This window comes from Candoia aspera, chromosome 2 (assembly GCF_035149785.1).
Source record: "Candoia aspera isolate rCanAsp1 chromosome 2, rCanAsp1.hap2, whole genome shotgun sequence".
Taxonomy (NCBI): domain Eukaryota; kingdom Metazoa; phylum Chordata; class Lepidosauria; order Squamata; family Boidae; genus Candoia; species Candoia aspera.
Genome location: NC_086154.1, coordinates 68,699,419 through 68,726,907, shown reverse-complemented (window position 1 = coordinate 68,726,907; position 27,489 = coordinate 68,699,419). Strand labels below are relative to the sequence as shown.

The following is a 27,489-nucleotide window of genomic DNA, read 5'->3' as shown; positions in this document are numbered from 1 at the left end:
TTTATTGTTTTATTGATTATTGTTGTAAACCGCCCAGAGTCCCTCTGGTGGGAGGAGATGGGCGGTGACAAATTTGATAAATAAATAAAATAAGAATACAGAATTTGCCTTTCAGGAAATCAGACAATTTCCCACCTAACACAAATCTTATACTGTATTTAGTAGCTTTTTAAGGTGTCACTAAGGCAGGTTAGTCCAGGGACTAAATCGGCCCTCTTGAGCATGCTATGATTCCTTTCATTTATTTTGCTGTTTGAGAACTCAAAGTAGGTGCTTTCCCTTCAGTGTTCTTGGAACTGACTGAGCACTCAACCTTGCAAACTGTTTGCAGCTTTTTACTATTTTACCATGTTCCATTTGATATTGTTACTTTAGCAGTTGGTGTAACCCAACTCCAGCATGACATCCTTTAACACGATGCCCTTTAGATGCGTTGGGTTACAACACATTATTTGAGGGAGGGAGCATGTAAGGAGGGTAATTGGCCTGGGCCTTCCACATAGGAGCTTGGCCTACTCCTCAGTATTTGAAATGATAAAATAATTGACACTTCCCATTCAAAGCAGTAAAACTAATCAGCTAAGATTTACGTTCCCATTTAATGGGCCATTAACTTCAATTGACAACAACAGAGAAAAAAATTGCATTGGCATAGGATGCTATGGGATAGGGTTGTGTGTGTGTGTGTGTGTGTGTGGTGGGGGGAAAGAATTCAATAAACATTCCACAGGGTGCTCAGTCCTAAAAAGGCCCTGAGTGTAATCCCCAAGCCACAATGACTGGAGATAATGAAAGTTATGATCCAACACATTGGATGGGAGCAGGTTGTTGGAAAATTACTGTGGGTAATTGGCAGTTTAGTTTGCACCCAGAACACTCCCAGTCAATCTCTAGTTCCAGATCAGAGCAAACATACACATCATTAGTTCAGCTAACAGAAATATAGCTTGATGTTTATTTATTAAATATCAGCAAACATCGAAACAGTTAACTGGCAAAAATGGAACCAAAGGCAGAGAAAAGCAGGGAGAGCGACATATAAGCAATAGGCAACCATTTATTTTATCTATAGATCTATAAATGTCAAAAGGCACAGAACTTTCCAGAGCCACTGGAAACTATGCTCTGGGTAAATAGCTTGGAGAGTCCCCAAAGAATTGGCCTTTAGTTGCTCAAGCCTTTATCCTTTTATGTACATAGCAGTAGCAGCAGAATAGAGATGGAAAGTAGGATATCAGGTGATCTGTCCTCTATTCTGCACCATGAATTATTTATTAGAAAAAGGTATATGGCTGCCCATAAGATGTAAAACAATCCTAGGTGGCTAACAAACAGAAACATCAGTAATAAAATAGACATGATTAAAAAAAACTCTGACACATCACCAAATGCCATAACGCTATCCTCTCAAAAACACAAATGCTGGACTTACCTGCCATGCTGGACCAATGCCTGAGGGAGGAGCCAGGTTTTAAAGGCTGCCTGGAAAGGAAGGAGTGTAGGGGCCCTCCATATCTCAGAGGCAAGGCTGTTCCATAGGGTAGGCACAGCTATGGAAAAGACTCTTCCTAGGTCCCACCAGATGAGAACTTTTAACAAAGGAAACCTGGAACAAGCCCACCTCTACCTAATCTAGTGGGATGGTTAGATGTCCTCAGGGAGAGGCAATCCCTCAAATAAACTAGCCCCATGCAATACATGGCTTTCAAGATGATAACTAGCATCTTAAATTGCACCTGGAAAGAAGCTGGAATCCAGTGTAACATGGGCAAACCACGGGTTGCCAAAACTGTGCACACTACTGCATTCTAGACCAGTTGATGTTTTCTTCAAGGACAGCCCCATGTAGAGCGTGTTGCAGCAGTCCAAAAGGGAAGTGACTAGGGCATGAGTGACCATGAGCACATCTGGTCCAGGCGTGGATGCAGTTGGCACACAAGATGCATCTGTGCAAAGCTGAGCAGAAGCTGCAAGTCCAGAGGAACCCCAAATTGTGCACCAACTCTGTGCGAGTACTATCCTGTCAAGAGTAAAGGATAGTTAAAGTGGTAACTCTCCAGATCCAGGGGACCTGAAAACCCAGACCACTCTGTCTTGCTAGGGTTGAATTGCAGCTGATTCCTCCCCATCCAGACCCTCACAGCCTCTAGGCACTGGGTCAGCAGTTGAACAGCATCACTTGTCCAGCCTGGGATAGAGGTATACATCTCTGTATCATCAGCATAGTGATGATAACGGAACCCATGCTGCAAAATGACCTCACCAAGTGGCATCATGTAGATGTTAAATAGTAGAGGTGAGAAAACTGAACCCTGGGGCACCCCACATAGGAGCAGCCCAGGACTAGATCTCCCTCATGCCCCTAATGCTGACTGGAACCAGCTTGAGATGAATTAGCCTTGCTTTTCAGAGGTCCGGCCCTTCATTATGCAGATTTGGCCAGGGTGCTGGCTACATTATTTTCTGGGGAAAACAGTCTTACTCGCTTATCTTTTAGATTACTGCAGTGGAGACACCCATAAAAAAACAGGCAGAACTTTGATAGTGCCATCACAGCCGCCATCTTGATCTTTTTGACATACCCTGTGGACACCCCTGATACATAGGAATACTCTGAAACTGTTGATAACCTGCAGATAATACAAAATGTGGTACTTTTGTTTGCTTTCTCATGGTAAGCTCTACAAACCAGTTAACAGCTGTTTGATACCAACTATGTAGCTTCAAAGTGTTTGGGGAATGAAAAGGTTTTGGAGGCAAGATACATAAATGATTATTTCTTCCCATATGTACAGGCCTTTGATCAATAATCTTCAGCATCTTTATTTATATGACTGCTCTTTTATGGCTTTTAAAGTTGTATGCCATTGTCTGGAATTTTTACTGTTTTTAATTCAACTTTTTTAAAAAATGAAGGATTTTCAGGAATCTTTTGGAAATGCATGAATATTTCCAAAAATAATGGGCTGCTAATTCTAAAGACATAAATCATCTGTGAGCAACCAATTATATTTCACATCTGCTTGCTGTATATTGCACAACCTCTGCATTCATATTATGCCAGTGCTTCACAAGAATGCATATTCATTTCTGTAGGTTTTCTTTCAGAGTCAAGGAAAAATATGCTGAAGTTGTTTCTGAAAGATGGCCTATATAAGAAAATAGGGCAGGAAATTAAACACCCTTAATCATTCTTTTATTATTCTTTGACTAATCCTAGGATTATATAAATATACTGTTTGTGTTCAAACATACTCATCACATTTTGGACATAGAATCATAGAATCATTGTCGGAAGGGACCTCAGAGGTCTTCTATTCCAGCTGCTGGCTCAGTGCAGGATCTCCTAAGATATTTTGGACATATGAGCCTTTGTTTGGAGACTCTAATAAAGGGAAATATACCACTTCTTGAGGTAACCTGTTACACTTGTTGATAGTTTTTTCTATCAGGAAATTCCTTCTGATACCTAACTTGAATCTACTTTCCTGTAATTTCCACCTGTTGATTCTGATCCTCCCTACAGATCAAGAGAGAACAAGTCTACTCCAGGGCAGAGTAGAATGAGATGATTATTTCCCATGAACTGAATTCCTTACTTCTGTTAATACATATCCAAATCACAATTATTCTTTTGCAAACTGCATCACAATGCGGGCTCAATTTCAACTTCTGATCTGCTAGAATGCTCAGATTCTTTTTACTTGTATTACTGCCATCTTTCTCCCCACATGCAGGACTTTACATTTCTGTTAAATTTAATCCTGTTTGGGTCCACTGTACAAGACTGTCTAGATCTTTTCAAATCTTATCTTTCTTTTCAAAAACTTAGCTATTTTTCCTAGTTTTGTGTCATCTGCAAACTTAATAATTTATTATACAATGCACTGATCCAAGTAGTCTTTGAGCAGCTTACATTCCCTTCCTTCAGTAAGAACACTATAACAAAATAATATCAAAAGAGACAACTAGCAATAGCAAATCAATTACAAGGAACAATAAACAACCAGATACAACCAAGAGTGGAGGTGTAATGAGTGCCTATTCAAAATCACTATCAAGACTCACACAAGGCTTTCATGGATATCTGATTTAATGATGAATAATATGCAGGATCACAAGCAAAGCTGAGAATAGTGAAAGCGTGGGATTTCTCCCAGTAAAAAAACCAAGCAGTGTCCAGTCCCTCCCCCCAGAGTCAGTACAATTCCATTCCCTGCAGGTGCCCCTAACGGTTTCTGCCGGTCTTTGGAAAATGTCCTTGATCAGTCAAGATAACCCAAACACGCATTCTTCACTCCTTGCATTGCAGCCTGGTACAAGGGAACAGGAGCAGCCCCCTCCCGTACAGCAACCCGTGTCAGCACCAGCATGGCATGGGAACACGTTACGATGTTTTCCAGGAACATTGGAACAGGGACCATGACAGGAGGCTCATATCAGATCACATCAAAGGGCTCTTTTTAAAAACCAGGGTTTTATAGTTTTCTTAAAACCCATCCCTTCAATTCTTTCATCTAGATCATTAATAAAAAAAATTGAACCACACAGGTCCCAGCAGCATTCACTCAATATTGCTTTCCAAGCTGATTTGGAAGCACTTCGCAGTACTGTCTGGTGTGGTTATTCCATCTTTAGACAAATCCATCTAACTTGCATAATTTTCACTGCCACCTCAGTTGAACTAGTGAATGGTGTTATCCTTACAGAATTAATGCTGGGCAATATCATGGTAGTAATTGATGGATTCTCTAGCTTTGTTTTTCCTCCCACCCAGCACCACCATCAATCACTTTTCATATCATATTGCAGGTTGGGGCTGGACTGGGGAACTCCACTTGCATGAATGAGGTAAATATGTCCAGACATATGTTCAAGGTGCCCAACTGAACATGGAACTACTGACCTTCTGAAATAATGCTACTCTACTTTCATTAAAGTAGAAATCTTAGCTGACAGGTCAGTGTGGCAGAGGTGATTGGGGAGTAGAGCTGGAGTCAGCTTACAGACATATTAACAGAGCTGTGTCTCACTTCACCCTGTGCCCCTCCTCCCTCCTCTGCCCCACTGATCTGTCAGCCAGAGGAGAGAGAGAGTGTGTGTTGTGCATGTGTGTATATATAGACATAGGAATGCCTATAGACATTCAACAAGATTGATATTCCCATGCCAAATTAATAATTATCCTAGATGACTGGTCAGAGGGGCATTAGTGATGTGCCTATGAGTAGTCCTCTGCTGCATCCCTCACCTTTAATACCCTACAGACCTACGGACTTGTCAGCCAGCTAGCTAATAATTGAAAAGTAATTGAGACAGTGGTCTCAGTCATGTTTTCAGTCATGTTTCACACCTGGACATGATTTATGTTTTTGCTGTAAACTCCTGTGAGTCAGTTTGTTGAAATCAGAGGTATACACATTAAATACATATATGTTGTTGTGTTGTTTATTCATTTAGTCGCTTCCGACTCTTCATGACTTCATGGACCAGCCCACCCCAGAGCTTCCTGTCAGTTGTCAACACCCCCAGCTCCCCCAGGGACGAGTCCGTCACCTCTAGAATATCATCCATCCACCTTGCCCTTGGTCGGCCCCTCTTCCTTTTGCCCTCCATTCTCCCTAGCATCAGCATCTTCTCCAGGGTGTCCTGTCTTCTCATTATGTGGCCAAAGTATTTCAGTTTTGCCTTAAATATTATTCCCTCAAGTGAGCAGTCTGGCTTTATTTCCTGGAGGATGAACTGGTTTGATCTTCTTGCAGTCCAAGGCACTCTCAGAATTTTCCTCCAACACACAGTTCAAAAGCATCGATCTTCCCTCTCTCAGCCTTCCTTATGGTCCAGCTCTCTCTCTCTTATGGTATCATCTGCATATCTGAGATTGTTAATGTTTCTTCCAGCAATTTTAACTCCAGCCTTGGATTCCTCAAGCCCAGCATGTCGCATGATGTGTTCTGCATACAAGTTGAATAGGTAGGGTGAGAGTATACAGCCCTGCCGTACTCCTTTCCCAATCTTAAACCAGTCCGTTGTTCCGTGGTCTGTTCTTACTGTTGCTACTTGGTCGTTATACAGATTCTTCAGGAGGCATACAAGGTGACTTGGTATCCCCATACCACTAAGAACTTGCCACAATTTGTTATGGTCCATTTCAGTTCACTGACGCCCAAAATGTCTATCTTTAATCTTGACATCTCACCAATAACCACATCCAATTTGCCCTGGCTCATAGATCTTACATTCCAGGTTCCAATGGTGTGTTGATCCTTAGAACATCGGATTCGCCGTTCACCACCAGCACCGTCGGCCGCTAGCCGTCCTTTCGGCTTTGAGCTAGCTGCGTCATCACGTCTGGGGCTAGTTGAACTCATCCTCTGTTCCTCCCCAGTAGCATTTTGACCATCTTCCGACCTGGGGGTCTCATCTTCCAATGGTATACCGACATATCTCTGGTTGTACTGATCCATTTAGTTTTCACGGCAAGAATACTGGGGTGGGTCGCCATTACCTTCCCCAGGGATCGCATTTAGTCTGACCTCTCTGTCATGACCTTCCCATCTTGGGTGGCCCTTCACGGTTTAGCTCATGGCATCATTGAGGTGCTCAAGCCCCAGCACCACGACAAGGTAACAATCCTTTGCTGAAGAATAAATTGTATAATTTTAATCTGTTATATGTTTCATATATACAGTAGCATTATTAGCATATAGATCTGTCAAAAGCACAAGGGAATGTTTCTTCCTCTTCTTCTCCCCACCCTCCTCCTCTCTCATAGTTTGTATTCATAATAATCCTATAAAATAAGATTGGCTGAGAGAATGATATATCCTGCAGGTTAATATTTGAACCTACAGCTCCTTAGCCTACTGTAATGTTCTATTCCACCATTTGTGTGTGTGTGTGCATTTATGTCATTCCCCTGGCATTAATTGATTGATTTTGTGCCATCAAGTCATTTTCAACTCTTAGTGACTACACAGATAGATTTTCTCCATGACCATCTATCCCTAAGCTGCTCTTTCAGGTCTTCCAATGATACTCTCATCGCCACTGTAACTGAGTCCATCCACCTTGCTGATTTTTTTCTTTTTTTAAAGAAATGCCATTTTGATACAAAACAGAAGTTCAGTTTATCAATTGTTCCATTCACATTCAAGGATTAAGTCTGCAGTGCTGAGATATAAATGGGAAAAGTCCTTTACTGTTTCCTAAATTTAAAGACATAGCCAAATGGAATTAAAATATCCTTTTTGCCTGTGTGCAGATTAGCTTTTTCTCATACATTAATGCAACACTAATTGTTGCAGCCATTAGTAATCTTATTTTATTGTTATCAGCATGCCTGCATAAATGTTCATTGAACATTTTAACTACCCAACTCATGAAGAATGAAAGATAAAATATTAATGAAACCATTGCCCTCAGTAACAGTGCCCATGAATTTCTAAAATTATATCTGAGTGTTAATTATAAGGCTGACTGATAGACTGTTGTTGTGGTGAGACAGAGATGCTAATATTTTTTGCCAAGAATACTGTCACTTCAGTGCATTCCATGGCAGCCATCTTCTTTAGATTTATCGTGTTATTGCAGAATCCCAAAATTAGCATTTGCCTACCCTGTAGATCTTTAACATGAAAGTACAAGGATATCACTGTGTGTACACACATTTTATTTATGCAGAATGAACAACATAATTCTTTAATTGAGATTAATATACTATTACTGACCCTCACTGACCTGGAACCAATAACTATCTTTCATCATGTTCTTCTACTTCACTTTCCCAACTTTTCATTGTTTTATTTTCAGAGAACGTCCTTAACACCAGAGCGCTGTTCACTAATTTTTGCACTTACCATTTACTCACTTACTTGCTTACTTATTTACTATATATAGCTGCCTATCACATACAATATGTCCCGCCCCCCACCAACCCCATGTCAAAACTGCTTTGAGTTGTATTATGGAAAGCTTTACCAGCACTTCATTAGTCATGAAGATAAGTTTTGTGCATAGAGACTGAAAAGTTTTTTAAAAAGCCTCTGTACAAAAACAAATTTTGGACAACTTATTTCTGAAGAGTTTAGGAATTATTTTGAACATATGATTATGATGTGCCTATTTGTGGAATTGTCCCATTGAGTTCATTGGAAAGGGTAGCCCAGTCTGATTAGGAAGGAATAGGAAAAAAACAGAGCTGGTAGACGTATCTTTTCCTGTGCCTTGCTGCAGCTAAAGTTATGAAGTGTTTTAAAAAACATTTAGACTTGCGTAGCTTTTTTTTTAAAAAAAGGTTTCATAACCATTGTTTTCAGAGGGGTTAAATAAATAAAGCAGCTGCTTAGCTGGGCCAATTTTCCTTCTTTTCTAGAAGCATGTGTGGAGGGAAGAGAAAGCTTTGGATCCTATGGATCCAGTAGCTTGTGTAGAGTACCTCCTGTTTGTTCGACCTCACTGGAGGGGGCACAAGTTGTAGAACTTTCTGTATCATCACAGAGAAGCTTTAGAACAGTGTTTCTCAACCTCGGCAACTTGAAGATTTGTGGACTTCAGCTCCCAGAATTCCCCAGCCAGCAGTTTACCTCTCCGTTGGAAAGGAGATCCAGAAGCTAATAGTATGATCCTTAAGCAGTTGTGCCCTTATTTTTATCAATGAAAGGACTGCAGCCTTGCTCTTGCTGTGACCAAAATAGAAAAAAAAAGCAGCTGGAAAAAAGTACTGTGTAGACAGGGAGTGTGTGTGTGTGTGTGTGTGTTTTAATATATAAATCAGTTTACAAACTTGGGAGTTTTTTTGGAGGGGAGGAGACTTAAGCTGTTTAGCTGAGTAATATATATTCAGTCTTAATGGCCAAATAAATAATTAATGCTATTGCCTTTGTAAATTTAGCTCTTCCAATATGAATTAACATAATTAAATAAGCAATGCTTCTGTATGCATTTTTACTAACCAAATTTAAATCAAGCAATTAAGCTCTGGGTTTCCGTATCTAATGAGCTGAGCTCAAGTTGGTGCTGACTTGTGTAAATGTATATTTGTTTACTCTTTATAATAAATCTTATCATTAATTATGTTATGAATTGATGATGAATGAGTTTTAAATATTTCACTCACAATTTTGTGTAATGGATTGTTACATGGTGAGCTTTTTCTAAAGCATTCGCAGCATCATATTTATTTATTTATTTATTTATTTATTTATTTATTTATGACGCATCTGCATCTGTTCTGCAGAGGTCACTCTGCTTCCCAGGAAACTCACCTGCTTCACCTAAATTTTTTTTTATGAAAGATGCATTGGGAAGTGGTCACATATTGCCTTGATCTACATGAAAAAAACATTTCCTTTTGCCACGCAAAAGAAAGTAGGGCGTGATTCAGAGCATTATCTCACCAGTCTTCATAATACACCATAAAGCAGACTGGCACCATAAAGCAGACTATTTTTCCAGCGCTAAAGAAGTAAGTCTGAAAAGCTGTCTGTTTGTGGAATGTCTAATGCCATCCAATGAGTACATGGCTACGGTGAAACAGAAAGCATTAATTTCCAAGCTCGCATATTAATTTTTTTTCTTTATAACCAATGCCAGTCATATAAAAGTGGTTGCATTAGGCAGTAGATACTTTACTTCTGAAGTAAATCCACTTAGCTGATAATTAAACTAAATATTAGATCTGTTGCTTAGGGATGTGCAAATCTTTGAAGGGGTGCTTTGCTTGGATGGAGGCTTAAATAAAGCATTTCCTCAAAGCTGCTTTACAAAACACTATCTTCCCCTCACTCCTAAGAGCAAAGCCAGGGTAGCCACACTGGTCACCATTGGCTGGCTTGGGAGCATTTTGACCAGCACTGAGGAAAAAGGCAGAAAGAGCCTTTTCTCACAGTTCTGACCCAAAATGGTTCATGGTAATGATGCACCTTACTTTGTCGAGGCAAATCACATTGCCTCTTTGCTTCAACTAAGAGAATCATGTCTCCTGCATGGCATCACTCTGTCAAAGAAAATGTAAGCTACTTTGCAAAGGCTTAATGTCAGTTGTAGTAACGGTGAACTGTGCAAGCCAAGTATATATCAGTTTGAAAGGAAAACAGGACCTCTGAAAAATAAGGAAAAGTTATTTATTTAAACTAAGTCTTCTTTCTTGCCCTTGTCAGATAGGTAGATAGACAGATAGACAGACAGATATTACTCAGGGCAGTTTATAGCATTTAAAGTCTATACAAAGTTTAGTATGTTTAAAAGAAAAGAAAAAAATACAAAAACATTTAATAATAACGATAAAGCAGTCTGAGGACATGGCATACTCTACAATTTACATTAGTTGTTGTGAATGTAGATTGCTTGCCAAGCTGTGACATCAGAAAGGAAATCCACATCTTCATGAGTAAGTTTGGCCCTTGGTCACATACAGAATCAGGCTAGGTACAGAGTCCACCCCACTTTCTGCTGGAAAAAGAAAAAAGGCTGATCCTTTTAAAACTGGGGAAGAACTCAGAAAAATGCTGGGGACCAAGGCTGGGAAGAGAGGAACTCTTGCAACCCCTATTAAGATTGGAATGTCCAAGAAGTGAATAATCCAGAAGATTTGAAGGAAAAGGCCTCCAGAACTATCTCCTCCACCTCAGTTTGACCTTCCCATTGTAAAATTCCCAGGAGAACTTGTTAGTGATTCCCAGTTTCAGGAGTAACAGGGAATTAGTGCATAGATATTGTTTCTCTGTCATGATGCTGTACACTGGAACACCCTGCCCTGTGAAATTCAAATAGCTTCCACCGTATTATAAAAAGTTTTTAAAAACAACTATTTAAGATGTTTTTTGAAGTTTGAATGCATCCATCTCATTATTTCTTCTTTGTTTGCTCTTCTTAAAATGTTAATTTAATTTTTTACCATTTGATTATTTGATTGCAAATTACAAATTGTAACCCATCAAGAATCAGCTGATTATGATGGGCTAAAATCAAATAAATAAAAAGTACTAGTTAGGAAGCAACAGATAGAAGTCTATCCAAGAATTTGTGATAGATCCTTGATTTTTTTTTCCTGTGTTGTGATCGTTGTCTTCTTTTCCTCTAACAGCTATAGAATTGGGTGCTTAAACTTCAGCCTTCCTCCAGCCATCAGGCTGCATAAGAAGATAACAATTGGGGTTTTCTTGTAATCTGTAATTATTTTGAAACTTCTCATTGGTCCCTTTTTATGAAATGTGGCAAAGGATGAGCTGCTGTAGCAAACCAGTGACATCTTGTGGTCTGCCTGAAACCAATTTCTGTTTTGTCTCAGTTCTGGAATGCATCTTCCTCTTCTTTGATGTCTACATTTTCAATATTTGTTTTTTTATAATTATATTTTTATTGAACATTTTTAAGAAAAGGAAAAGAAAAAAAACACACACACAATAAAGCACAAAGTGGATAAACAGGAAGACAATGCATATTCAAGATTTATAAGCATGAAAAACTATTCCAAATTATCAAAAGCTTACTCCATATTAAGAAAGATCATAGTTATCTTCCTGTTACTCTGATTTATAAACTCAACAGTATTCAATATATACCTGATATTGTCTTTCATGTACAGTATCTCTTTCAGTATGGTCAGAATGCATTAAAAAACAGAACGATTGCCATAAAGAGCTAGTAGTCTACATTAAAAAGAGAAACAGGTCTTCCTTCCTTGAAGATTAGAGACACATAGGGAATCCCATAGCTAATGTTTTCATCTTTTAAAATAACCTGTGAATAGAAAGAATGTGAAGAAAGACTGCCAAAAATGAAGAAACAGAAGAAAGCAAACTGCATGTTAAAACAAACCATGGAAATTGCCACAAAGAGAAGAGAATGCAAAGCTAAGAAAGACAAAAACCTCAGGAAGTAACTTTACTGTACAGTATTTCAGTATCTTCTTCCATCTTTCTTTGATGTTCTTGGAATCAGTTATTATCTTCCATTGGTGTCCTTGAGCATACCAATTCAAAGTTCAAACCTCCTCCTTCAGTTCAGAGTTCAGAGATCTTTTCAAAAACTTTCCTTGTTTTTCCATGTCTGTTTCCATATTCAATATATTTACAGATGTTGTTGTAATGCTGTTTCTTGTCTCTTCTAACAGCTCTCTGAAATTCTTTGTTAAGTTGTCCACATTCAAGATGACTATTCCCTATTTATAAGAACTTCAAATACTAGAAGATGACGTTAGATCAGCTCTCCAGTCATTATCAAGTCAGAAAGCTAGTTGATGGCATATCTATAGAAAAATACCAAGCAACAGAAGAAGAATACCAAAAGGAAGAACAGGAGCTTCATCGATTAAATACAGGTTGTTGATTGTGTTGTCCATATCAAGCCGTGGAATGTGCTTAGGGAAATGGAAATCCCAGAACATCTCATTGCCCTCACATAAAACTTACACTCAGATCAGAAAGTCACAGTTCAAATGGAACATGGTGAAACAGACTGGGTCCAGGTCAGCAAAAGAGTTAGACAAGGTTATATACTCTCCCCTTATGTATTCAACCTATGTGCAGAATATATATTGATGGAAGCTGGAGTGAAAGAAGATGAACATGGTTCTAAAACTGAGGAAGAAACATCAAAATATGAATGTGCCATGCTGATGATATTACTCTGATAGCCGAAAATGCAATGGATCTTTAAATTCTAATAATAAAAGTCAAGGTGCATAGTGAAAAATGGAGCTAAACTTAAATATAAAGAAGGCTAAACTAATGACAACAGATAGAACAACCAATGATAGAATTGACAATAAAGATATTGAAGTAGTGGATAGCTTCTGCCTTTTAGGATCAACCATCAACAGTAAAGGAACAAGCAGTCACGTAATAGGCAGTAGAGTAGCACTTGGTAGAGTAGTAATGAAGGACTTGGAAAATATATTCAACCGTCATGATATGTCTATAATTACAGACAGCAGAACTGTGTAAGCAATGGTTTTCCTGTGAGAGACTATGGAAATGAAAGTTGGACTTTGAAGAAGCAGGACTGAAGGACACTTTTGAGCTTTGCTGTTAAATAAGACTTCTGCAAATACCATGGATAGCTAAGAAAACAAAAACAAATGAATCCTAGAGCAAATCACTCCAGAGTTCACTTTCAGGGCACAAATGGCCAGACTCAGATTATCATAGCTTGGACACATTATGTGAAGACCCAGCTCTCTGGAGAAGGCTCTAATGCTGGGAAAGGTGGAAGGGAAGAGAAGAGGATGATCAGCAAGGCAATACAAATTGAATATATATATTTTTTAAAAGGTGGATGGATTCAGTAACAGTGGAAATGGGAATGCTGTTGGAAGACCTGAAGGGCCAGGTTGGGGGTAGACCCTCCTGGAGAGAATCTATTTATGTGGTTGCTAAAAGCTGACATCAACATGATGGCACAAAATCAATCAATAAGTCAAAATAGTCTTACTAAGAACTTTTCTGCAACTGGCAGCCTCATGCCAATCATTGATAACATAAATCAAAATAAAATTTACCAATAAAAAAGAGGAACTCAATATACATATTTATACATTTTTATGTAAATGAAATGGATATGAAGCAGTTTAAAACAGATTACAAGTGAATATACATAAAGTTGTTTTGTGGTTGTGGAGTGATGCAAGCATGTATCTAGTAATAAAAAGGAATAGAGTTAATATCTGGACATACTGGTGGAAAATTTTGTACCTATTCTCCAGAAATATATAGATTAGGCTAGACTGATCCATTTAGTTTTCACGGCAAGAATACTGGGGTGGGTTGCCATTACCTTCCCCAGGGATCGCATTTAGTCTGACCTCTCTGTCATGACCTTCCCGTCTGGGGTGGCCCTTCACGGTTTAGCTCATGGCATCATTGAGGTGCTCAAGCTCCAGCACCACGACAAGGTAACGATCCTTTGCTGAAGATTGATAACTGGCAAATAGAGGGAGAAAATGTAGAAGCAGTGAAAGACTTTGTATTCCTAGGTGCGAAGATTACTGCAGATGCTGACTGCAGTCAGGAAATCAGAAGACGCTTAATCCTTGGAAGAAGAGCAATGAAAAATCTCGATAAAATAGTTAAGAGCAGAGACATCACACTGACAACAAAGGTCCGCATAGTTAAAGCAATGGTGTTCCCCGTAGTAACATATGGCTGCGAGAGCTGGACCATAAGGAAGGCTGAGTGAAGGAAGATAGATGCTTTTGAACTGTGGTGTTGGAGGAAAATTCTGAGAGTGCCTTGGACTGCAAGAAGATCCAACCAGTCCATCCTCCAGGAAATAAAGCCAGACTGCTCACTTGAGGGAATGATATTAAAGGCCAAACTGAAATACTTTGGCCACATAATGAGAAGACAGGACACCCTGGAGAGGATGCTGATGCTGGGGAGAGTGGAAGGCAAAAGGAAGAGGGGCCGACCAAGGGCAAGGTGGATGGATGATATTCTAGAGGTGACGGAATCGTCCCTGAGGGAGCTGGGGGTGTTGACGACCGACAGGAAGCTCTGGAGTGGGCTGGTCCATGAAGTCACGAAGAGTCGGAAGCGACTAAACGAATAAACAACAACAAAGGCTAGACTAGACTAGACTTATTATAGCCGTCCATATCCAAAAGACTCTGGGTAGCTTACAATATCCAATATCCAATTAAAAACAATTAAAAATCTAACAGCACAGTATAACAGTCTGGACAAAAGTAATCATAACAGTTAAAAAAAAGACATGACAGAGGCTCAACTAACGCACTAACCCCAGGCCTGGGAACAGAGCCAGGTCTTAAGAGCCTTCCAGAACCCTAAGAGAGTTGGTTTCATACATATCTCAGGGGGATGCTGTTCCAGAGGGCAGGGGCTGTGACAGAGAAGGCATGCTTCCTTGGTCCCACAAGATGATAATGTTTAATTGAGGGGACACCCACTCTGCCTGAACATACCAGGAGGGCAGAAATGGAGATAGATGGTCCTGCAGATTATCAGGCCTTGTACCAAGAAGGACTTTATAGCTGACCAGCACCTTGAAAAACCCAAAAGCCAACTGATAGCCAATGTAGCTCATGTGGCAGTGATGACACAAAAAGAGAAGTGCCCACTTCTGCTCACTCCACTGCATTTTGGACCAGCTGTGACTTTCAGATGGTCTTCAAGGACAGTCCCATGTAGAGCACATTTCAATAGTCCAATCACAAGGTGGCTAGGGCATGAGTAACTGTCTGAAGGTCCTGCTTGAATAATGGGTGCAACTGCCACATAAGATGAACCTGTGCAAAGGCCCTCCTGGCCCCATTTGCCACCTGCTCATCAAGTAGTAGCTACAAGTCCAGGAGAGCCCCCAAGTTGCATATCAGACTCAAATGGGGAAATGCAACCCCACCCAAGACCCAGGGGGCCCAAACAGCCACAGCCACTCAGTCTTGTCTGGATTGAGCTGAAGTCTGTTCTTCCCCATCCAGACCTGAACAGCTTCCAGACACCGAGTTAGTACTGTCATAGCTTCACCTCTGCAGCCCAGGGCTGAGATGTACAATTGGGTATCATCTGTGTACTGATGATCTTGAACCCCAAACTGACTGATGACAACACTCAGTGGTTTCATGTAGATGTTAAACAGGAAGGGGGAAGGTGAACGAAACATTTTTCAAACTTTTTTCAGGCCACAGAACCTGTTAGTTAAGGAACATAGCATTCTTGGAACCCCTCTGCCTGCCTTTTAGGCAATGATGAGCACAAACATCACCTCCTCAAGTTGTGAATGTCATCCTTCAAACGCTCATCAAATAAAAATTGGCAACCCTTGTTGTAAGATCAGTAAATGGGCACAAGTCAGTTGATTAGCAATCAAGCTCCTGAAACTGTGGGCAGAGGAAAATGGAACAATCTGAGAGCCCTGGAAACAAATGGGGGAAAATACAGCAAAAAATTGGAAGGAGTTTTGGGCTGAATCAGAGCAATCTCTACCATATGCATGGTCATCTTGAGACAATGAAAGGACACTGAAGATGAGCACAACAAAGGATGAAGGAGAATGTGCTTTAAAAAGTTCAGTTCAACAGGTGGATAATATAGCGCAGTGTTTTTTCAAACCAGGCAAGTTTAAGATATGTGGACTTTAACTTCAACTCCCAGAATTCCCCAGCCAGCATCTTAAAGTTGCCAAGTTAAAGAAAACCCAAATATAGGGTATAAAAAGAGGGAGGAGAGTGGGTAAAGGAAGGAGGATCAGCTGGGGAAGTGATGTCAGGGGAGCCCTCCATAGTGTTTTTTATTCTCTGAAAAAGTGATAAATTAATTTACAAAGGAAGAAAGAGGATTAAAAAAAATGCAGAAGATACACTGGAAAGAATAAACAGAGTTCATCACTTTAGTACAGAATTCTTTTTCCCAAACTCATAACTTAAAGAGTGGAACTGTGTCTTTCCATTTCGGTGGTTGATTGTGCCAGTATAGAATCAAAGGGAGAAAAAAGCTGATTTGAGTTCTGGCCTGGGACTGAAAAATAGCTAGAAAGAAAGCCTGCTTTGCCTCTTACAAATGATAAAAATAACATTCCCTTATTCCTCCTGGGGGAAAGTTAAGTGCAACCCTCTGGCTTCCTATTATCAGAAACTTTGGCAAAATTAGCATCCTTCTTTGTTTTACCTACACTCCCCTAGCCAGTGGAAAAAAGAGAGCAAAACATTAAACACAATTATTCAATACACATTTTTAGAACAGAACCCTAGTAGTATCCCAATCTAAATCCAGATAAAGTAGAGCTGTATTGATACTATTTAAAACTTTTTTTTTAATGGCACTTAGCTGGTAAAAGAAGCTTTAGGAACATGTAAGCGCTCCAGATTTTTTGTTTCTTACACTCATGTTTCTGTCATGAGCATAGCCGAGAGGTTTCAAGAGCCAGATTTAAATAACATCCCTTTTCTCTGAAATAACATACCAAAGCAGTGTCAAAAGATACTCAAAAGGATGCAGCATTATACTGATATGGATAGCAAGCATTAAGGAGAAAAAGCCCTATTCTCTATAAAAGATGAGAAGCTTACAGCAAGTTTTTAAACAGAATTTAATTCCCAGCAGATTTTATATTGGGAAGATCTTCAAATAGCCAGTTTGGTCCAGTGGTTAAGGCAGCAGGCTAGAAACCAGGAGACTGTGAGTTCTAGTCCCACCATAGGCATGAAAGCAGGCTGGGTGAGTTTGGGCCAGTCACTCTCTCTCAGCCCAACTCATGTCAGAGGCCTGTTGTTGTGGGGAAAAGAGGAGGAAGGAGGAGTACTAGGTATGTTCCCTGCCTTGAGTTATTTATAAAAAATAAAAGTAAAGGCAGGATTTAAAAAAAATCTAAATAAAAATAGAATTCATTCTGTCATAATGATAAAACAAAGGGTTAACCTAGAGAGAGGATTCTTCTTGTTTACTTTATGTCCTGTAGTTTAAGACCCCCAAACGGTTTTATGTGTCTTTTTTAAAACCTGCATCATTTTATGTCAAACATAATGGGCAAAGATAATAACTCTGTTCAAGCATTGTGCCTCCTGCTGATGTTGCTCAAATAACTTTGCCTTCCTGTAGACATTTTCTGTCCAAGTGTTGGCCTCCATGCAAACCAGGACTCTGCATTATTATTAGTCATTATGTATACAGTGGTATGTGTTCAAAAACTTTGTCTGCATATATTTGCATGGAATGAACAAAGCAGTGTTTCTCAACCTTGACAACTTGAAGTCCACACGTCTTCAAGTTGCCAAGGTTGAGACACACTGGCGTAAAGGCTAAACACGTCCTTTGAACAGAGGGTGAGTCTTAACTAAGACATAGGAGCAGGGCTGTAATCATAAACATATTCTGAAAAATTTAGTTAAAGATAGTTTGCATTTTCTTTACAATAGTTAAAATTTTGTAATTTGGACCATTTGTATTATTTTTTTAAGAATTTTGTTAGCAGTCATAACAAAAGAAATAAGCTTAATATCAGAGACTAGGTTTTTGCATGAATGTGAGATAAAGTGCATTATATATTAATTGGTTTAGTGAAAGGCTATTACAATAAGCATTATGGACTGTTTTGTGTGAATTTGGAGTTGAAAGTTGGTTTTAGATGCACTAAGAGCAGCAGATGATGAAAGTTAAGAACAAATGAGAACAAATGAAAAGCTTTGCAAAAGGTTCAATGCTAAGCAAGGACTGTGTGATGTTCCCTCAGTTGTTTATAATATTTATGGGTAAATGTATAATGGTTGTGGAGATGTTAGCAGTATATTGCCTGGGGACATGGAAGTGTACATAAGTATGTGGGTGATGCTATATTGTTGGCTGAGATCCCAAACAATTTCCAAATAACAGTCTGAATGTCAGATAGATTGTGTAGTGTAACAAGGGACCTAAGTCTGAAAATGAATGTATCAAATACAGAGCAAATAAAGTAAACAGTTTTACATAACCACTCAGAGTCCCTCCTTTTGGGAGGAGATGGGCGGTAATAAACATTTGATAAATAAATAAATAAATAAATGGTGAAAAACCAGAGCAAGTAGAAGGATTGGTGTACCTTGGTAGTATGTTTACTAAAGATGGGAAAGTAATGGAGAAATTGTAAGGTGTTGGTAGAAAAATAGTAGGTTGCATGTGATCTTTTATGAGGAATAAATCTTTGTTAAAAGAAAATGGTCATGTGGAACCTGACCTGCTTCTGTCCACTTCAGTGAGAGTTGATTGTCCAGAGAACTATAAAACTAAGTTGGATGCTGTGGGAATGGGAATGTATAGTAAAAAATACAGCCAAGAATGAACAGGTGCTGTATATATGTGGAATTAACATCAAAGTGAGTGACCAGTATGAAAAAAAGTACATAGAGGTAGCTGGTCATAAAGAAATAAGGTTTGAATAGCAAAATGAATATATGAAGGAACAGTGAATGGGCTGAGAGTAAAGAGAAGCCTGAAAAAATGTGATTAGATGGAGCTGATGAGATTCTCAAAAAGAAAGTGGTAAAAGGTTTTAAGAAAAAAACGCAGCCTATGGATGTAATAGAAACAAGAATGGCTTGCAGAGATGGAAAGGTATGATGAAATACAATGTATAGTGTTGGTGTATGCTAGAGTTATCTATTTATCTCATCTCATGACTTTAATTTCTTATGCCTTCTCTGCATAATATTGTTCATCCTGAAAAAATAGTATGCTGAGTATGTATTTGTGTATGTATCTCAGAGGAAATGTATGGCAAAACATAAGTTATTTCTTTGGGAGGTGCTAAGCTTACTCAGTTTTGGAAATAAGGTTATTTATTTGATGGTATTGTACATGATAGAAAGTATTTTGTAAGAAACCATGTTACAGTCCAAGTGAGTATTAGAGTGGCCTTATTGTTTTGTTGTGCTAGATCAAGGCTAAAACTGACAACAGTGGAATAAATAGCTGTGGAAGAGGGGGAGAAAAGCCAGCCCTGGTAATCGTGTTGTGATGGAATGTGGAAAAGACCTTGGGAGACCGGGCAAAGAGACGCTGCCAAGGGAAAGGTCAGATAAGAGGGAGCACAGCCCGCAGCTGGATAGTGGGAGGGAAAAGAGGCTCAGAAGAGACCCTCCCTAGTTTCTCAGGCTGTAAAGCAGACGGGGAGAATTGTACTTTCAGACTTGCAAGATTCTGTCAATGTAGCTTTACAGTAAAATAGAATTACCTCATCTGGTTGTGATTCCTATCTGGTTTACCCTGCGAGGCTGACACCTGTTGTTAAAATCAGTTGACCATGACTTAACGCAAGTCGTGCAATGCAGACACTAAATATTAATAAAACAGAGAAATCCAAGATACCACGTATCCCATAAGTTGCTTCTCTTAACAGGCAGCCAATTGGTTGCCTTCTCCTCCAGATCACCATTACACAGCAGGCAGTAGCATAATAGCTTGCATCTGTAGGCAGTCAAAGGTAACCAAAATTTAAAACTTGAAATGTTGAAGAAGTACCGCACAGACAAAAGATACACACTTTCATTAACTTCTGACCTTACATGCTAACGTCCTGTAAGAGAGAAAGAGACCTTGGATGAGCAAGATCAGTCCTTCCAAGGTAAGGTCCACTGGAAAAGTACATGAAAATAGTTTCCCGAATGTACACTGTTTAAAACTGAAGCCTGTAGAATGAAATGGAATGCAAAGACCTGGGAAAGGCAAAGCAGTCATTCCCCACTTCAGTTCTAATGCTTTATGAACAGGGAGGGAGACATGGAAGATCTGTTTTAAATAAATATGGAATGAGATTCTTATGATAAGCAGATTACATCCCATAATATATACTTAAGCTTAAAAGATGCAAAACATTTTGCGTTAGTCAAAATATGTCACAGAAGCAAACCAAGCAAATCAATAATAATTCCATAATTAGAGCTCCGGGGTATATGTGTTTGCAAATATATGAATGTTATTCATAATTTAATTTTTTAATATATACAGTACTTTAAATGGCCAGGGCCAATACCTAAAAAAACTAAAATGGCTGCATGGTCTGAATCCAGAATGTGAAGTTTGAACTAGTGATCAGATGAGCTGCTTTGTTTTCTGTTTCATTTAATAACAGGAGTTTCAATATTGTGCAGAGAGCATTTCTCAATGTTTCCTTCTCAGCTTTAATTTGCAGAATTAAACATCAACAAGTCTGTTTTTTATCAGTGTGGGAGCATATTCTCTCTGGGGTAAGCATTTGCAAGAAAATGAAGAGAATAAAATCAAATAACAAGCACTGTTAGATACTGTTAACCTGTATCGTAATTTTCATTCTACATAACTTTAGGGAACACTTAAATAATTTAAAGAAAGAAGGGCAAACAGCAGTAGCTAATTTGATTCATAACTATACATGCAGATACTTTCCTAGCATTTTCTTGTAGAACAAAATCAGTGAATAATTAATTAATTTCATAGAATTAGTCTGACCTATTATGCTCCATAACCTTCCAATTACTTGTTGCTAACTGTATGGAGACTTTAATTATTTGTTCATTCCTGGTACTTGAGGCTCACCATTTTCTGCCATTTAGGTACAGAAGAAAATGAGATTTCACTGAAGATCCAAGTGACAGAGATTCTGGTGCTATTTGTATTTTATGGTGGCTGAGGGTGATACTGCGCGATAATACATTTCAGCTACGTGAAAACTCAGTACCAGATTGAAATAAGATAAGATTTCAAACATTTTTTTCTCAAATTTGAAGCAGTGGTTTTAGATCTGGAATACAATAAAAATTCAGCTAGTTTGATTGGTCTTCAAGTTCAGCAGAAAATGATTCCACTCTAATTTGGGATGCAGAAGAAGACACATTTCAAAATAGAAAATGTTAGCAATTAAATACTGAGGAGATAAAATATTTCTTGGACTGCAACGATACAGGATCACCCAAATATGTCTGCATAACCATTGTCTTGTTAATGTGAAGCAACATTCCATTTTGTTGAAGATCACAAGTTGAAGAACACTTGCCTCTTCAAATGTTATGAAGAGGCAAGTGAGTGTGCAACTGAATGGGTGGGAGGGGATGGATCTCTATTGCTTCATGTTTACTCCTGGAAAGACCTTTGTTTGATCACAAGAAAAGATGATGGAGTTTATAGAAAGATAACTTTTACATTTTGCTGATAGTGTTTATGGAAAGATGACTTTTGTTGCATACATTCTCCCTAGTTTAACTCATAAATGGAATCACATTAACTTGCATAACTGGAGAATGCTTTAACTTTGGTTGTACCATTAGTTGTATCACCATATCAATAAATCTATTTCTTTAGAAAGACCGCAATGCATATCCCAACACAAAATCTACGTGGTTGGGTAATTTGTATAATATAGTAAACAGTCAGAACTAAGATATAAAACGAAAGATTGGAATGGCAATTCAGCAAAAAATGTACAACTCTTTTGGAGATTGCCACTAACCTGTCAACTAAGAAAAAGAAAAAAGAATAATTTCCTCCTCTGAGGTTTCATGAGAACTGATTAGTAGAGGTATGATTACATCCTCATACCAAATCATACAGAACAGACAGTGAAGAAGCGTATGTGAAACTGATTCTACTTATTCTCTCAGGGATGAGCAAAGAGGCTGTTGCAGAGGAGTGCTGTTGAATCTCCCTTCTAGCAGTGATGATGACAGGACTTCAAATCTTGCAAAAAGAAAGATTTTTTTAATGAGTCAGGCATAAAATATTGGCAAAAGTAATTAGCAGCTGGAAAGAGTTTTCTAAACAAGGCCAACATAAACAGTGTAGCGGAAGAGCTCAGATCTTTCTGCAGATCAATGTCACAAACATATTGTTTCAGCTCAAAGTTCTCCTGAAGCAGATCAAAGTCAAGTGTTGGGCAGATCTTATCCTTTGTTCTTGTTTGAGAACTGATCATAGGTCAGAGTCAACTAAGCCAATTCTCTCTCTCCAAAGGAAAAAAAGTTTAAGCTTCTATGAATAATGGTATGTGGAGTAACATTTTATTGGGAATTTATGTGGAATGTATATACTTCTGAGCGTTATGATTTAGGCAGATACACCTTTGATGAGTAATTATGAAGTTGGGTGCTACCAATATTGGGAACATTATATTTCTGCAAAATAATGAGCAATAGATTATGTTACTAATATATCACATGGTAAAAGATCCTTGAGTACTTTAAGAGGCTTACTTTGGATGTAATTTATACTTATGACTTCATAGTAATTACATATAGAGGAATCTTCTCCCCTCTGTAAATCATGTCCTGCTTGCCTTCTATTTACCTTTCTATCCTTTGCATATGAGATTCTCTCTCAGAATTTTCCCAGTGCACTGTAATTATCTATGCTTACTTGAAAAAAGTATCAGAAGAATCATATCATACAAGGCATGCAATTTTAGGTGAGGTTTTAAATTTTAAACCTGTCACTTGAGCAATACACATTTGTTTTGAATGTATTATTCGAAGGTTTTGTATCAATGTCAATTTATACCTGCCACTTCAGATTATAATAAAGTAGGCCTCAGTTTCTGTCCAGTTCGTAATTATGTATCACAGAAAAAAGTATTTTAAAAAGTATTAATAGTTCTGCACCTGAATTGTTGAATTCAAAGATTATTCTCAAAACAGTGTCACATATGATGGATTATCAGAAGCTTTTTTTTCCTCACGTGACATTTTATTCCTATCAGAAGTTGTCTTATGTTTTATTCTGAATCAACCAAACAAGTGATTCTAGAATTTCTCTCTCTCCCTTTCTCCCTTCCTCTGCTTCTATGACTCTTAAAGAATTAGAAGAAATTATAGTCACTCTCGGGCAAAACCATATGGGTGTGTAAACACAGAAGATTGAGCTGCTGGAACTTGAGACTGACTTCTCATTGGTGGTAACCTGAGGAACTTCATTTATCTTCATTCCAATGTTGCTCTGAAAAAAAAAAATCTGGATCAACAACTCTGAACCATCAGGCGTGCCAAGGTATGCATCTCTGCTTATCTTAGCTCCTTGCTTTTTGTTTAAGATAAAATCTTAAGCATTCGCTTATAGCTGTTACTGATGAATCATTTATATAGTAATGTCTTAATGCACTGTATTTGTATTAAATTATCTGTTGATTTGATTGCTATGCAACAGCTACAAGCATGCATCTGTAACTTGAAAAACAGATATCTGATGCTTTCTGAATATTTATAAGCAAGAAAGTCAGAACATAGCACAGTTACAGCTTGTTATCTTGACCTTATTATCTTCTTGACCTTGAATGAAATATCCTGTTCTATTTCGTTGCTGCTGTGTTTTAAATATGAGAAACTTGACTAGCTTTGCATGGCATATCAGGTAAGACAGAACTTGACTGGACAGAACGAGATAAGAAAAGAAGCACACTGTGTTTAATGATTTTTGGGAACAGGAAATTACACAGCACAGGCAAGCTGTTTATTCTAACACTTGCACTGTAGGCCAAATCCACATCTTTGCTTTGGATCATATTATTTCTAGGGAACAAATTAGTTGTCTGTTATCTAAAAATAGTTGTGTTTTGTTGAATAATATAAATGAATTATTTACAAAACATGTGGTGCCATTATTGCAAATGTATAACTAAACACCAGAAATACAGCATGTCACACCGAGAAGTAATTAAGAATCTTATAAGTATATTAAAAAACCTCTGAAAATATGGGATCATTATGAAGAAATGTACTTCATCTCTCACTTTTCTAATTGCCTGAAGTTTATATTTGGAGAAGTCTCCATGGACTGATAAAATAGTTTAAAGTGAATTGTGATGGCAATTGTCTTGGCTCTAACATTTCCCTAAGTTTTCAAAAGGAAGAGGATATAGATGATGCATCTTCCTTTATGTTGCCCAGTTAAGTGGCACCATCTACCCAACTTGGATATTTGGAAAAGCTTGAGCCACAGTGGTACTTTAATCACGCTTTATTCCTACTTTAATTTTATTGTTTTAGATGTTCATGACCACCTTGCTGCTGCTACCTAGTTTGTATGGCATTTTTATTTTTATTTGGTTTGGTTTATATTTTAATTTGAATTGGGTTTTTTTTCTTTTTCTGGTGTGTTTTGTTGTAAACTGCCCAGAGATATTTGGCTATTGGGTGGTTTAAAAAAATACGTAAATAAATAAATACATCAGGAAGTTAAAGATGTTAAAAACAACACTGCAGTCAAAGGCAAAACACCCTTCATGGGTGTGTCTTTTAAGTCCTCAGGAGTAAAGCTCAAATGAAGAAAACGTTACCTTACATCATTTCTGCATAACTTGTACTTTAATTTTACTACATTTGCAGCCATGTATATAATTTGCATAATGTCATAATTAGAGAAATGACATAAATCATTATGATGACATACTTTCCTATTTAACAGACATCCAGGAATAATAGACTGCCCTTCTCCCACAAGTGGTCTGTTAAAATAAGGTTTTATTGTGTTTGCATTCTCTGGAGAAAAACTTAAATGGGGTTTTAAAAAAATATCTATTAAAAAAACTTTTCTTAAACATTTTAATGTAAGAGGTAAAGGTAAAGGTTTCCCTTGACGTAAAGTCCAGTCGTGTCCGACTCTAGGGGGCGGTGCTCATCTCCGTTTCAAAGCCTTGGAGCCGGCGTTGTCCATAGGACACTTCCGGGTCATGTGGCCAGCATGACTCACGGAACGCCGTTACCTTCCCGCCGAAGTGGTACCAATTAATCTACTCACATTTGCATGTTTTCGAACTGCTTGGTGTGCAGAAGCTGGGACGAGCAACGGGAGCTCACCCCGCCGCGCGGTTTCGAACCGCCGACCTTCCGATCGACAGCTCAGCGGTTTAACCCGCAGCGCCACCGCGTCCCTTTAAATGGGGTTTTAAAAAAATATCTATTAAAAAAACTCTTCTTAAACATTTTAATGTAGTGGTATTATATTTCCAACATGCAGATTTTGATGAAAATCCATTAAAAAGCAACACTATTCCAACATGAGGAAATTCTACTTTTCATCAGTGGCATATTGTTGATTTACTTAGAGCATTTATTCTTCCCACTTATGTTATTTTGGCTATGTAAAGGACAAAATTAGAAATCGTAAAATATTAATACAGTACATATTCATACCATATTACAACAAAGGCTCCTGAACAAACTCAGCAGGAAAGGTGCTTTCATAAATTGGCAATTGGTTACAAAATAGGAAACAGAGGAATAAATGGGCAATTTTCATATTTAGGACATGCGCAAAGAGGGCTTCCTCCAAAGATGGGTGCTTTTAAACTTTTATTTAAATGACCTCAAGTAGGCTTGATCAATGAAGTGGCCAAGTTTGCTGTTAATGCCAAAGGGTTCATGGCAAAGTCAAGAAAGAGATTCTGAAAAGTTCCAAAAGGATCTTTCAAACTTGGTAGGTATGTAAGTGTAGTGTAGACAAATATAAAATAATGAATGGTGGCACAACACCCCTTCCCCAAACGTTATCTATACATTAATAAAATCTCAGCTAGCAATGATTGGTCAGGAAAGGGATCTTGCAGTCACAAGATGATGAAAACATCAAAATATTGTGAAAATGGCAAACTCCCATATTTTCAAGAATTAGGAAGAGAACTGAAAATAGAATTGCTGATAAAATAATTCCATTATATAAAATTATGGTGAGACTGTACCTGGGATATTATTTAGAGTTCTGGTCACCTCACCTTTAAAAGAATACTGTAAAGTTGGAAAAGGTGCAGAGAAGCCAGTCAAAATGATTAAGAGCAGGAATAACTTTCCTACAGGGAAAGACAATTAGCATTCCTTTGCTTGGAACAAATGGAAGGGCTTATCTGATTTAAGGTGGTAATCTACCAAGTTTATTTTGAATACAGCTTGCAGTCCAAGTTTCATACATACATAAGCAGATTCACCAGGCAGGGAGCATCCAAAGGAGCAGTAGGAATAGAGGCAAACCAAGTCAAATCCCAAGGAAAAGTGTTAGTAGCTAAGAGTTCATTTTGATTTTGTGCCATCAGGTCATTGTTGACTCCTCGGGACCATATCCACATTATCTTCATGATAATATGTCCCTAGCCTGGTCTTTGAGGTCTTCCAACTGTATGTTCATCACCAGTGTAACTGAGTCCATCCACCTTGCTGCTGGTCATCCTCTTCTTCTCCTTCCTTCCAATTTTCCCAGCATTACAGCCTTCTCTAGAGAGCTAGGTCTTTGCATACATGTGTCTGAAGTAAGATAATTTGAGCCTGATCATCTGTGCTTCAAGCAATAACCCTGGGTTGATTTGTTTGAAGATCCACTGGTTTGTTTCCTTGGCTGTCCATGGTATTCTCAGGAGTCTTCTCCAACACCAAAGTTCAAAAGCATTAATGCTCTTCTTATCCTGCTTCTTCAAAGTTCAACTTGTACTTCCATAGAGTATCACAAGGAATACCATGGCTTGCATGATTCTGATCTTTCCAGGTATAGACACATTACAAGAATATCTTGGAATATCTTTTCCAAGGTCTTCATGGCTGCTCCCCAAGTGCTAGTCTGTGGCATATTTCTTGACTGCTTGCTCCTTTACTATTGATGGTCGATCCTAAAAGGCAAAAGCTACCCACCACTTCGATATCTTTGTTGTCAATTCTAAGGGTGGTTGTTCTACTTGTTGTCATTAGTTTGGTTTTCTTTTTATTTCAGTTTAGTCCCAGTATTTCACTGTGCTCCTTGACTTTTATTGCTAAAGCCTGCAATCCTTTACATATCAGGGTAGTGTCATTAGCATATTGCATGTTGCTTCCTCCAATTTTAAAACCATGCTCATCTTCTTCCATTCCAGCTTCCTGCAATATATATTCAGCATATAGCTTGAATAAATAAGAGGAGAGAATTCATCCTTCTCACACTCCTTTGCCAACCTGGAGAAATTCTGTTTCACCATGTTCTGCCCATACTGTGACTTCCTGACCTGTATATAAGTTTCTCATGAGGACAATGAGATGTTCTGAGTTTCCCATTTTTCTGAGAGCATTCCACAGTTTATTGT

At 38.4% G+C, this 27,489-nt stretch overlaps 1 protein-coding gene across 1 annotated transcript in view; it reads left to right on the top strand.

Annotated features, from left to right (window-relative positions):
* Positions 1-27,489, top strand: part of SGCD (sarcoglycan delta) — a 504,550-nt gene that overhangs the window by 171,016 nt on the left and 306,045 nt on the right. Inside the window, exon 2 of the mRNA XM_063292142.1 lies at positions 23,252-23,441. The gene's annotated coding sequence lies outside the window, so the exon portion shown is untranslated. The remainder of the gene's footprint in view (positions 1-23,251; positions 23,442-27,489) is intronic.